The following is an 8071-nucleotide window of genomic DNA, read 5'->3' as shown; positions in this document are numbered from 1 at the left end:
TATATATATATATATACATACACACACATACATATATAGATATACATACATACACCCACACATACATACATGCAGACCAACAATGCCTTATATTCAGTCATGTCAGCATAAGAAGACTTCATTCTTCCATATAATAAATACTTTCACCTAAAACTTTTGTCATTGTACAAGCCTGGTAAAAATAATGGTAATAAATGATAATATTTTTAAAAAATTCAGATAAAAGCAAAGCAGTAGTGCCTTTTTAAAGATCATAGTAGTTATCAAGCAATGAAATCAAACTGAAATTTAGTTGGTATAGAAAATTAGGATGAGCTATTGCTAGTCTCAGAACTGTCAAGAGAATTTCCAATGGAATTTTTAATTGAATCAAGATATGTATCAATTGTATGAAAAGGAATCTGGAATATAAACAAACAACATGGCTGCAATGTAATATGGTAAAATGAGCCACAGAAGGAGTACTGTGGAAATTCTCTCTGTAAACATATAACATCAATAGTGAAACTCTTCTGATGGTTGTTACAAAACTATTAAACAGAAAACTATCTGGAAAAGACCTTATAGTTGTTTATTGCTACAGAATGCTTCTACAGGCAAACCCTAACCAATACATTAAAAAAAAACAATAAGCGCTGAACTCGGTTACACTGACTATTTGGTAGTTATACTGACTACACTTGTGCCTAAAAGCATGAGAAATATGAGGTCAAAAACTACATACCTGATAAGTGCTTAAATGCTTTATATAAGCTGAAAATATGTTGCTTGAATATTTCCCCCAAGATCACTGCAAAACACACAGCTTGATGAATGAAGAGCAAACAGGAAAAAAGAATAGAATTTTGGGTTATGCCAAACAGCAGTTTAAGGGAAAGAAACAACAATACAAAAGTTTACAGATTGTATGGCTAAATTATAAAGTGTTTGACTCAGTCTCTCACTCATGTATAGAGTCACTACACTTTGCCAAGATTCCATCTGCTATAGATGATGCTATTAAGAAGCTGACAACATGGTCCACACAGCTAGTGAATTAAGTTATCAAGAGGAATATTTCAGAGTAATAGCTTGTCTGCAATCTTTTTTGTTCTGGCAATGAACACCTTATCAGCTTTGTTGAAGAAATGCAAACTCTACATGACAAGATCTGCAGAGGAGAGAAAAATTCATGTTACCAACACCTTTTTTGGTTGATGACTTTTACCTGTATTCCAGTGAGATTCCAGTAAGAGACAATTTCACTTGGTCACATTTTCATGAGACATGAATAGAATTTAGTGAAAGTAAGTTCATACTTGGTAGTCAGTTGAGGAAAGATTGTTGCGCAGGCAAGTAATATGGATATCAAAGGCTTGTCTATCTCCCCTCTCCAATAATGAATGCTATATGTACCTTGGAATTGACACAAGTAATGCAAATGTTGGGGCTGTGAGTAAAGTGACAGTGATCAAATTATAGTTCTGTAGACTTTGAAATCAAAGCTGTTTGCATTCAAAGAGTATATAAATGTTGGTACTGGACAGGGCCCTTGAAGAGATTTGAAACTTGAACATCAAATCAAGAAAGATTCTAACCACCACTGATAATTTCCACATCAACAATGACACTGACAGTATCTATACAAAAGCATATAGTCAACCTTTAACTTCAGTGTTGTTTCACTCAACAATAAAGGGAGAAATGAGAATATCACGTGTACTCAACAGTGACAATAAGAATATCATGAGATTAGGTGACAAACTTCTGAATAGATATTCTGAGTGTACAGCTGTTCCATATGAGCCAAGAGAAGCTGGATTAACCTACTTGAACAGAAACTTGGAGGAGAAACACTCCGTCATATCAACAGAAAGTTATGTATGGGTACATATCACAGAGAATACCAACAACATTGAGAGGAAGAGTAGCTTCTCTTGAACCTGTGCTACATACATCACATTTCACCTACATGGAAATGCTTTTGCTATCTAAGAACAGAAAATAGTCACTAAATAAATACATTAACAATAAGAGAGATAAGGATACCTCTAAATATCCATACTAATGATAGAAATGTTGATTGTATGATGCCAAAGGGGAAGATATCCACATCATCAACAGCTGTTCAAAAAATGTTCTCAAGTAACTACCTTCACATGAGACGTGACATTATTGTTAAAACCATTTACAATACTATCCACAGGAAAGATCTCCGGATGGCCACATCAAAGGCACACCAGAATCAGAGAGTACCCACCCTTTCAAAAATAAGGAATTGCTTTAAAACATTTCCATAAAGTCAGTGACACACTGTAAACACCAAAAGACCTGATATTTTCTGCAAGAGAAGGAAAAATCATGCACAGCTGTTGAGGTCAACTGCCCAGCAGATGTGAAGGCCTTGTCTAAAATTGGGGAAAAGAAAACATCTTTGATGAACTAATGAGAAATTTAGAGCTCTTAGATTTAGGCTAAACAGTGCAATGAATTATATAACAACAGTTATGCATAAAAGACTAGAAATATTAGGTGTTTCAAAGAACAAAGTGATTTGCATTTTTCAAATACAAATAATTAGTGATACAGTAAGTATTTGCAAAATATACCAGGGATACTCCATTCCAGTTTACCAAGAACGAACATATGCATATTCTTGCCCATTCAGCTATGCACAGGTTACAATGTTTGCTCCCACTGATATATGGGCCTGGTTCTTCTAGGATCTTCCATGAGATTATGTGCAGAGTTCCTTCCTCTTTCAGGCACCACATGTGAAACACTTACAAGCAGCACCTCTCCAACCATAATTTCTCATTCAGGATCCCAGAAAGGCAATGCACCACATCCTTGGCTAATTACATGTAGCGCCTAAAGGACAAAGGAACTCCACGTGTAATCTCATGTGAGATCCCAGAACTGAGCCTCTACATCAATGAGAGCAAGCAGTGCATAGCTGAACAGGTGAGAATATCAAGGAAATCACTCGACCCAGGGAACATCTTAAATTTCAGGTTGGAAGCCTTCAGACCCTGGTTACACTTCAGGAGATTCCTACTGAAGTCCTAGAACCCACAAACCAACCAAATAGACTACAGTTAGTGGTCTAAGGGAGACAATCCCTTGCACTTAACCTTTTGTCCGAGTGGTCAACAAATAGTAAAGAGGTCATTTCTCACTCCACTTTGTAGAGAGGTTATAGACCACCAGCCATTAGGATCTGAAGAAATGTCATAAAGTTAAGCACTTTATGGATGTGAAACCCAGGGTAACCCCATAGACCAGCCATGGCTATCTTTATTTAATTACTCTACTGCTCTATTACTTAGAGAGTGCTTCTCTTTCAGATTTATGATTTACTGACAATATATATATGTATATATAAACTTAGTTGGAAATGGATGTGTGGCATTCAATCAAATAATAATATAAATAATATATATATATGCATATATGGGTACAGGACATCACCAATAGTAAGCAACATGAAATACAAAAACAAATGAGTTCAATACGCAAACAATGAGAGAAACAAATGGAAAACAGGACAAGTAACATGAACGACCCTTCATCAGTTGTCAGCTGTCTATCTACTCCTCATTTTGAGCATTGAATGACAATATGAGTCTTCAATGACAGTTGCTCCCATTAGTACCAAAATAAAATTAGCAATTTATGAAGGGTTAAAGTTGAGAACAAAAACAGGACAATGGAGACATACAAAGAAACCAAATGAAAACAAACATGGAGGGTTATTGGACCAGAACGAGGGTAAAATAGCGAATGCTGCAGAAATATTTTCTTTGACAAGAGAAAAGATAGAAGAGAGAGAGAGGGTACATCCAGTCTTTAGGATAGCCCCAAAAGAAATGAAAGATGATCATGTGAGGAAAAGAAAGATGGACGATGGTCACGTGTGAGCAACAAGAGAGTAAAAGAGAAAGAGAGGGAGAGAGAGACAGATAGAAAATGGTGAAGGAGAGAAAAAGGGGAATTAGAGAAAGGATGAGAGAGAAAACGATAGGGGAGAAAATGATAGGGGAGAAAACAGTATAGAATAGAGTCACATCAAAAAGATTAAAATAAACTTAGTTGGAAATGGATGCGTGGTGTTCAATCAAATGATAATATAATATATATATATATATATAGAAATATGTTACAAAAACAAAATAGAAACTACCTGTAGAAATGTAGGGGGGAAAGTAAGAAGAAAAATAAGTGAAAATGCACATTGGAAATCAAAAAAAGTAAAGGCTTTTTAATGATAGATATATACAAGTAGATGAACTGAGGTAGGAATAAAAGTAATAAAAGTCATTATTGTGAATTGTAAAAGAGATTCAAAAGCATACCGGTTTCGTAATGTTACTAATCATTGCTTTGAATGCACACCGCTTACTGAATGGTATCAGGTCTACTAGTCCCTGAGTAAAAAGATTATGTGTAAGGAGGTAAGTAGTTCTGGATTTGGTGCAATTAGGGTAGATATAGATCTGTAATGTGAATGGTGTATGGGATGTATGGGGGTTAGTGGTATTAATTGAAAGGTTAGTAGTGTTCTGTATTATGTTATGTGTTCATATTTAGTTGTGGGAGATATTTATTGATGAAAGTTGCCTCTTTATTCATTCTTTGTTGTATTGAGGTGTTCTGTGAACATTGGTAGGAGGGAAAAATTAGGAAATTCGGATTAAGATTCCTCGCACACCTTTCTATGTGTCTACTGACCTGCATCTGTCTGTATTGTGGCTGGCGGATTTGTTCTTTGTGGAGAGTGGTTCTTCGACGGAGTGATATTCCTGTTTGGCCAATATAATTATTCTTCGGGGGGGTGGTTAAGCATGTCTAAGTCATCCCTGATGAAGCTTTTCACATATTTTAGAAACAGTTTGAGTACGATGTCGAGGAAGTTGCTCAAACGGTGGGTTTCACAAGCAGGGCCAGCAATGATGGATCTCAGTTTGAGGTCAGTAGGGGGAGGAACATTAATGCATAGGCTTGGAGAAACTTTGCAAGCTTTACAAATATGTGGATTTTTGTATATTTTAGGTAATCCATAGAATAGACTAGGTCTGTATTTAAAATTGGATTGTCAATTTCATGTTTAGTGAGGCCCTTTCCATGTATTTGAAGTAAAGAGGATAAGTTTTTAAGTGTCTTCTGTAGATTGTATTGTACTATCTTCTCATAGTAAATATTATTTTCCAACATGGAGAGTATTAACTTTTTGTAGTACTCTGTGTCCATTACCACTACTGCACCTCCTTTGTCGGCTTCTTTAATGGTGAGGTTTATATCATTTTTTAACTCAATTAGGTCTTTCCATTCATTTACATTAAGGTTGGATTTAATTCGTTGTTTTTGTAGGGTATTAAAAGGAAAACTGGTCATGTATTCACAAAAAGCATCAAGTGCTTTATTTCTGCCTTTTGTAGGACAGTATTCACTTTTGTTTTTTTACTATTGAGTCATCTTCGCTAGTGCTTCTGTTAGGTGTAATTTTCGGCAGAAATCCATAGTGTTATCCTTAATTTCATTCAGGTTCGATCTGCAAGGGGTTAGAGTAAACTTTAAACCTCTTGCTAGAATTTTAGTTTGTGTAATACTTAAAATTTTCTTTGATAAGTTGATTATTTTCGGTTGTTCTTGTACATTTTGTTCCATTTCACATCTCTGTTTCTCTGATTTTAGTAGGTGGATTGTTATGGAAAGTCTGTATTATGTTTGGTTTGCTGAGGAGAAAGTGGGTGTAAAGTGTGTCTGTGGTAGTATGTTTGTGGTGAAGTGACTGTGTAGTGGGCTAGATTATGGTTGTACTGAGGGTTGTTATATTGTCTATGTGGTTTGGGTTGAATTTATTTTTAATATTGTAATGTGGGTGGAGGGAGAAGTTATGTTGTCTAGTTAGGTTGTGTCTAGTTGAATGATTGAAGTAACCATGTTGAGGGTTAAGTCTTGGAGCTAAATTCTTCCATTTATTGTGAGATGATGAGGGTGGATTGGTAGGTATTGATTCCCAAAAGTTTAGGTTAGTCTGGAGGTTTCGATGGAACCTTTGATTTGTATGTAGGATGCCTTTTATATATATATATCATCATCATCGTTTAACGTCCGCTTTCCATGCTAGCATGGGTTGGACGATTTGACTGAGGACTGGTGAAACCGGATGGCAACACCAGGCTCCAATCTAATTTGGCAGAGTTTCTACAGCTGGATGCCCTTCCTAAATGCATATATGGGTACAGGATATCACCAACAGTAAACAACATGCAATACAAAAACAAATGAGTTCAATATGTGAACAGTGAGAGAAACAAATGGAAAACAGGGCAAGTAATATAAAGAACGACCCTTCATCAGTTGTCGGCTGTCTATCTACTCCTCATTTCGAGCATGGAACAACAATATGAATCTTCGAAGACAGTTGCTCCCATAAGTACCAAAATAAAATTTGGGATTTATGGAGGGTCAAAGTTGGGAACAAAAACAAAACAGTGGAGATATACAAGGAAATTGAACAAAGTAAATTTATCTTAATCTTTTTGATGTGATTCTACTCTATACTGTTTTCTCTCTCATCCTTTCTCTAATTCCCTTTTTTCTACCCTTCACCATTTTCTATCTGTCTCTCTCTCTCCCCTCTTTCTCCATTACTCTCGTTGCTCACATGTGACCATCATTCATCTTTCTTTTCCTCACATGATCATCTATCTTTTCTTTCAGGGCTGCTCTTTCTTTTCCTCATGCGATCATCTTTCATTTCTTTCGGAGCTGTCCTAAAAACTGGATGTATCCTAACTCTCTCTTCTATCTTTTCTCGTGTCAAAGAAAATATTTCTCCAGCGTTCATTATTTTACCCTCGTTCGGGTCTAATAACCCTCCATGTTTGTTTCCATTTGGTTTCTTTGTATGTCTCCATTGTCCTGTTTTTGTTCTCAACTTTAACCCTTCATAAATTGCTAATTTTATTTTGGTACTAATGAGAGCAACTGTCATTGAAGACTCATATTGTCATTCAATGCCCGAAATGAGGACTAGATAGACAGCCGACAACTGATGAAGGGTCGTTCTTTATGTTATTTGTCCTGTTTTCCATTTGTTTCTCTCACTGTTTGCGTATTGAACTCATTTGTTTTTGTATTTCATGTTGTTTACTGTTGGTGATGTCCTGTACTCATGTATGCATGTATATATATGTATATATATATATATATATATATATATATATATACTGTAAGTTTAGAGGGAATACTTGAAAAAGTTTTCAAAAGTAGAAGAAGCCCTCCACTAAATTATGCATTAGAGAATTTCAAGAAAGACTCGGATATGCATCTATATATACATGTAGATGTAGGTATGTACATATTTGTATGTATACATGCATATGCTCATATATCATTTGTATATATATATATATATATATATATATATATATATACTAGCAGTATAACCCGACCATGTCCGGGTGACTTATTACGCCATCTACGATAAGTCTTTCTAGGTGAAAATCAACTAAAAAAGAAAGCCTTACAACGAAAAAACCCTTATGATGTAAATATGTTCATAATTCAAAAGACGACAAAATTAATAGGGAAAGTTTGAAGGCTGTTTTGCGTGAAATTATTAAGCATACGTAAATTTCATCTGTCTAATTGCCTATAGAAATGCTTGTGCAAAACAACTTTTTGCGCTGCCCTGATTATATATAGCAGGGTAAGCAATTTGTGATGAAGCAATTGCTGATGATCTGTTGCTACACAGTTCTGCCAGAATTCTATCAGATTGGGCAGTAGATGTTGATGCACCATTTTGCATTATGTTCAAAGTAGCTTCTGGAATGTGGTGAATTGCTGCAGTCTGTTGCTGTCATTTTAAACCGGTTGCTTTCTTTCCCCAGCAAACTCTCTTCTTTGGAGGCATAATCTATGTATATATTAAACAGAACAACAAAAGTTATAATAGATGGCAGGGTCAGTACTTTTCACATATCTGTAATTTTTCAGATTAACACCCGCACGATTACCCAACCCTAATCCTAACACTAACCCTAACATTAACCCTAAACCCTAACCCTAAAACCCTAACCCT

General features: G+C 35.6%; 1 protein-coding gene across 6 annotated transcripts in view; it reads right to left on the bottom strand.

Annotated features, from left to right (window-relative positions):
• The window catches only part of LOC106867506 (uncharacterized), a 266031-nt gene that overhangs the window by 156410 nt on the left and 101550 nt on the right, over positions 1–8071 (bottom strand). For 3 of the 6 annotated variants that reach the window (XM_052975064.1, XM_052975069.1, XM_052975065.1), the window contains exon 3: positions 725–805. The exons of 2 other annotated variants lie outside the window; for them this stretch is intronic. The gene's annotated coding sequence lies outside the window, so the exon portion shown is untranslated. The remainder of the gene's footprint in view (positions 1–724; positions 806–8071) is intronic. One more of the 6 variants, XM_052975066.1, reaches the window with a different exon arrangement.

This window comes from Octopus bimaculoides, chromosome 20 (genome assembly GCF_001194135.2).
Source record: "Octopus bimaculoides isolate UCB-OBI-ISO-001 chromosome 20, ASM119413v2, whole genome shotgun sequence".
NCBI lineage: Eukaryota > Metazoa > Mollusca > Cephalopoda > Octopoda > Octopodidae > Octopus > Octopus bimaculoides.
Note: the sequence above shows the minus strand (reverse complement) of the source record. Positions and strands in the feature narration are given on the sequence as shown.